The sequence below is a fragment of the Lycium ferocissimum genome, chromosome 2 (assembly GCF_029784015.1).
Source record: "Lycium ferocissimum isolate CSIRO_LF1 chromosome 2, AGI_CSIRO_Lferr_CH_V1, whole genome shotgun sequence".
NCBI classification, from domain to species: Eukaryota; Viridiplantae; Streptophyta; class Magnoliopsida; order Solanales; family Solanaceae; genus Lycium; species Lycium ferocissimum.
The window spans coordinates 68,538,271-68,544,401 of record NC_081343.1 but is presented as its reverse complement, the minus strand read 5'-3'; the positions used below and the strand labels follow the sequence as shown (position 1 = coordinate 68,544,401).

Below are 6,131 nucleotides of genomic sequence, written 5' to 3'. Positions count from 1 at the left end.
TAAGACCAACAGTAATTGATACTATAATACGAATTACATAGCCGTTCTTTTAGAAATTTTTTGCCTGCTTTTTCTAAATCAATTGTGAAGGCGACTTTCACAGCCTTAATAAACAAGGAGACACCATAGAGTTCATATTTTCTCCACTATGGAAGGCTACCCGTCAATCCAAGCCGTGTAATAAAGTTGTTCATTACCGAGACAACACGTGTAAACACATGAAAATGAGATGCAAATGGATGGGATGACTATTACAGGTAAATAGTATAAATTTCAATTACCCATTTTTGAAGCTAAAATTGACATCATTCGACTACATATTTAACAGTACACCAAGAAGAAAGGATGGAACGTTATTTTGTCCCCTCCACTCTGTCGCGAAAAAGGCAAAGTTTAGGGGAAAAAACAAAATCTTAAAAAGTTTATATGGACAAATTTAAAAGCAACATGGAACGTGATCTTTATAGCCCCAGCAGTAATTGTCATATCCCCTCATCATCGTTCCATTAACGTGGAAAAAAGCCCCCAATATCATAAAAGTAGATTCTCACTACCCCTGTGACATTCTGTGCCTTTATGCGTCCGTAGTTCAGACGTTTAAATTTCTATTTTCATTTTAAATCAAGTTGCTTATCTATTTTCCTACTCAACTTGAATTAACATTTTATAATTTCATATCCGGTTAAACACAACTAACTGTAAACAACTAAGCATAACAAAATCTTAATTCCAGTGCATAATTATAGAAAGTGCGGGCTAATGCTCACGTCACCCACCCCAGTCCACACTACAACAACCAGATCTTGCAGCAAACAGAAGCTTCTCTTTACTGTCTTTTTCTCTCTTGAGAATTATATGTGGAACAAAAATCAGAGATGAATTTGGGAAAAGAACATAATAGAAGAGAGACCTTCAAACTAATACCATGAGAGCAGTAGCTCTAAGCATCTTCTTCATACTATCACTGCATTCATCTTTCACATCTCAATTTCAAGATTTGGTTGCCAAGGAAAACACCAGGAGAATTCTGCATCAACCACTCTTTCCAGTTAGTTCAACACCGCCGCGGCCGAGCCGGTCAGTTCCAGTCCAGAACAGCCTTTTTTTCCAGAAGTCCCAACTGGGACTACACCAGATCAGACACATCAACCACCATCAGCTCCAGCTAATGGAAATCCAGTGTCAAACTCAGTTGCCACGCAGACTGCAAAGCCAGTCAAGAAAGTGGCAATTGCAATATCAGTTGGAATTGTTACCTTGGGAATGTTATCCGCCTTGGCATTTTTCCTTTACAAACGCCACGTCAAGCACCCTGATGAAAGTCAAAAGCTAGTAGGGGGCAATTCTCAGAGGATCAATGAGGAATCAGGAATGCCACCTTCTACTTTCCTTTACATTGGGACAGTTGAGCCACCCGCTAAGACATCATCTGTGACTGAGTCCAATGATGCTAATGAGTCACCTTATCGAAAATTGAGCTCTGTAAAAAGATTGGATACTAGGTATAGGCCAAGTCCTGACCTTCAACCCCTTCCGCCACTGAGCAAACCTCCAGCCCCTCCTGGTATGAATTCACCAACTGCAATGTCATCATCCGATGAGGAGAGTCATGACACTGCATTTCATACTCCACAAGGCTCCTCTGTTAGCAATGAAGAAGGTTATTGTTACACTCCGAGTTACCCAAGCAGCAACAAGAATTATGTCCCTTATTCAAAGAGAACTTCTCCAAGATCACGCCTTTCTGATTCATCCCCTGATGTAAAACATACTATAATACCATCCATTAAGCAAGCTCCAGCTCCTCCACTTCCACCGCGGCAACAACAAGGGGTCAGTTGGAACAACTTCCGCCTGAGCCTCCTTTGCAGTATACTAAGCCGGAATTGCCATATGTGCCAAAAAGGGCTAAGTTTTCATCAGCACCTCCTCCACTAGATATGACAAGGCTCCAATTGATAAGCAACCAAGCCCAACAAATATCAAAAACACCACCACCACCACCACCACCTCTTCCTCCTCCTCCTCCGCCCCCACTTCCATTCTCAACACCCCGTAAACCGGAAGGATCACAAAGAAATGTTCCTTCAACAGCTTACCCTCAAATGGTCAAGACAGAATCAAGAGTCCCACTCCGAAATCAACACCAGGGAGTGAGAAGACAAGTTCTTCTGAAGAACAAAATGAAGGTGTCAGTTCTTTAGAAAGACATGATTCGGCGATACAGATCCATCCAAGCCCAAGTTGAAGCCTTTGCACTGGGATAAAGTGCGAGCAACCTCTGATCGAGCCACAGTGTGGGACCAATTAAAAATCGAGTTCCTTTCAGTAAGTAGATGATCAAATATACTATGGTTCGATTTACCAGCAACACTAATATCTTACCAAAGAAGTACCTTTTGTATTGCAGATTGAATGAGGACATGATGGAGTCACTTTTTGGATGTAATTCAGCAAATTCTGTACCAAATGAAGCAACAAGAAAATCAGTCCTTCCTCAGTAGAGCGGGAGAATAAGGTACTTGACCCCAAGAAGTCACAGAATATTGCCATAATGTTACGAGCATTGAATGTAACTAAGGACGAGGTTTCTGAAGCCCTTCTAAATGGTATGTAATCTCTCATATTGGTATTCAGTATCTTTAACATAGTTCAGGATCTGTCCAAACAAGTGAAAGTGCAATCTTTTTCTGCATAATGTAGAAATGGGTAAATGTTGGTAGATAATAAGCATAGGCTTAGCTTCTAAATTGTTTTGAACCTTTAGATTGGAGAACATTTAGAAAGTTGAATCAAGTCCATTACTAGAAATAGCCAGTGAGAACTTGCATTTTTCATATGGTATTTTTCCTTCCTACTTCCATTCTCTAGTGTAACGAGAAAGCCATTTCAAATGCATATCTTTCTAGTTCTCCAACTGTAAGTTCCTAATGGCAGTTGCACCATAGAGTTCAAGCATCCAATCCATAGTAGTCTCAAGAGTTTCCTAATACCATTCGGTGTCTCGAAGAATAATCAAATTATCTCAGCAGAAATAAAGAAAGCTTTCCTATTGCAAAGGTGAAAACTTTCCTACAATAACTCCAACCTCTTCAGAAGAGCAAGAAAACAGAAAACAACAGATATCCAAACACACAAGCTCCTGTTGAATTCAATAAACACTTTGAAGCATTTTGACAGAGCATCCCTTCATCTTTTATAATGTTTTCAGTATTCCTGAAAACATATATGTGCTTCATCTTGTCAGAAAATATGTATCCAACTTAATAAACAATTTTATCTAGAAGCAGCATATTATTTTCATTCTTACTTAATGACTTTGTAAATCTCCCTGAAAACTCTAACAGCATTTTGCTGAACCAAACTTTTAAGACATGCATGTACATTGACCGTCAGTAGATTGTCTCAAGTTGTGCCATCTTTTGAACAAAGAGGCTTAATCACAGCAAGTGCACCAGAGGACATCATATGCCATTACGAAGCTAATTATCTAATAGTTAGGAGTAATTAATTGCATATTTTTCAGTTCTTTATATGCCAAAACAATTTACCTATGACACCAGTACATTATCACTCAGGAAGAACTTTTTTCAGCTTCATCATACATGGAATGTCTTTTGGTGGTGCAGGAAATCCTGAAGGACTAGGGCCTGAGCTTCTGGAGACTTTGGTCAAGATGGCTCCAACAAAAGAAGAAGAGATAAAATTAAGAGAGTACAGTGAAGACACCTCAAAGTTAGGGCCTGCAGAACGATTCCTCAAGACAGTGCTTGATATACCTTTTGCCTTCAAAAGAGTAGAAGCCATGCTTTACAGAGCAAATTTTGATGGCGAAGTAAATGATTTGAGAAATCCTTCCAAACCTTGGAGGTACTATCGACTATCTATTTAACTTTGTACTGTCTCCGAAGAGCTTAAAAGTCATTTGTATTCACATGTTAACAATACATCAATATTTTGATTAGGACAAAATTCTGATGCTTGTTTGCTAAACGAGGACTTTCCATATGCGACCCACATAACCGTTATAATGGCAAGTTCTTCCACCAACGTACATTAAGATTGACTCCATTAGACTATGATACCTCAAGAATTGTTCAGATGTACCCTTATCCTTTTATTATCTCGTTTAAACTCCTCCTTTAAACAAGTATTAGTATGGCTCATGACTGTGATTTCTCAGAATGGTGTGACATAAATATGTTATATATTGATGTCCCAGGTTAACTGCACTAAAACTTTTACATTGGCATTCTTTGTGCCTTAATTTAGAGTTGAATTTAACACTTTCACTGAGATTATTAGCATGGATTACCTCTCTAAGAATCTTGACTACAACAAATTATTCCACTGGTAAACTTGAGCCACTCTTGAAGAAATACTGCACTAATTACCTAAAATACATTAGCTAGGCTAAAATTTCTTTCTGCACCTATACCTGGATTTAGACTTTCCTTACAATAATTTAAAAGAATCATAATAACTCTGGTGCATTGCACATCATATGAACAGGTAGCTAGTGAAGAATTGAAGAATAGTAGACTATTCCTCAAACTACTTGAAGCTGTTTTAAGGACAGGAAACCGCATGAATGTTGGAACTTATCGTGGTGATGCAAGAGCTTTCAAACTTGACACTCTTTTGAAATTGGTGGATATAAAAGGAACAGATGGGAAGACGACCTTGCTTCACTTTGTGGTCCAGGAGATTATCAGGTCAGAAGAGCTGGATTCTGAAACCCCAGGCGACGGTCTTTCTAATAAAGTAGACATCAAATTCAAAGAGGTGGATTTCAAGAAGCAAGGTTTGCAAGTTGTTTCTGGATTAAGCAGAGAGCTTGGTAATGTCAAAAAAGCAGCAGCAATGGACTCAGATGTGCTGGGAAGCTATGTCTTGAAGCTTGAAGTAGGACTTGATAAGGCAAGATCAATTTTGCAATATGAAACGGAAGGTATGCAAGGTAGCTTTTTTGAATCGATGAAAGTATTTCTTAAGGAGGCAGAAGATGGAATAGTGAGGATAAGGGCAGAAGAAAGAAAGGCCTTATCTATGGTCAAACAGGTAACAGAATACTTTCATGGTGATGCTGCAAAAAGGAGAGCTCATCCCCTCAGAATATTCGTGATCGTGCGAGACTTCCTCTCCATATTGGATAATGTGTGTAAAGATGTTAGGCGGATGCAGGATCATTCAGTGGTAGGTGGTGCAAGATCATTCAGAATAGCTGCAACTGCACCACTACCAGTCTTAAACAGATATAATGTGAAACAAGGAAGGAGTTCGGATGATGATAGCTTATCACCATGAGATTTATGTGAAAATAATTCAATCTCATTAATGGACAAGTACAGGAGGAGCATGAAGATGGGGAAAGTAACACTAGTCTGAAGCAGTCTCACATCTTCAAGGAGACATTAACATTTTGGTGCTAGCAGGCAAAGATAGCAGTCAGCTCCATGAACAAGAAGTAATAAGTGAAGGAACAGTACAAAGAGTAGGCAGTCTATACATCAAACCTTCACAAAGATACAAAATATTACAAAGCAGCATTCTAGGATTGCATCAAACAGGACTAGTTACTCATAATCAACTTTCAGTGCAGACGAATCGATATGGTGTTAAGGGATTATTCCTTCTTCTTTTTTTTTTTTTTCTTTTTCTTTTTTGTCTTTTGAGACGAATATAGACCTAGGCACACTCCTGTTCATTTGTAAACATAGTCAAGAGACATAAAAGTTCAATGCTAGGCAACATGATAGTCTAATCTTGTTTTTGATAGTACCATGCTGTAATGCAAAGAAATTATTCCTTTTACTTTATAGAATAAACATTCGTTACGCCTTTGTCTAACTTAAGTCCCATACAGCTGTTTAACCAGCAGATTAAGTGGATATTATGGAAAGCTTGTCGGGGTTTAGGCCCCGCAGCCACTAATAATGCAAAAAGATATGTAAAAACTAAACAAATAAAGCATTTACGCCACCTAGTAAACTCTTTGGATATACAAAGCCCTTCCTGATGTAGACAGGTGGATCCAACATATATGCAGTGGATGTAAGTGCATTAACTGTTTAAGACTTGGACTATTATACATGTACATAGAAAATTAACAACAAATTTCGAAGATATGT

General features: G+C 38.5%; 1 pseudogene; it reads left to right on the top strand.

Moving 5' to 3' along the window:
* The first annotated feature begins 668 nt into the window (after positions 1 to 668).
* LOC132047083 (formin-like protein 6) lies at positions 669 to 5,850 on the top strand (annotated as a pseudogene).
* The last annotated feature ends 281 nt before the right edge of the window (positions 5,851 to 6,131 follow it).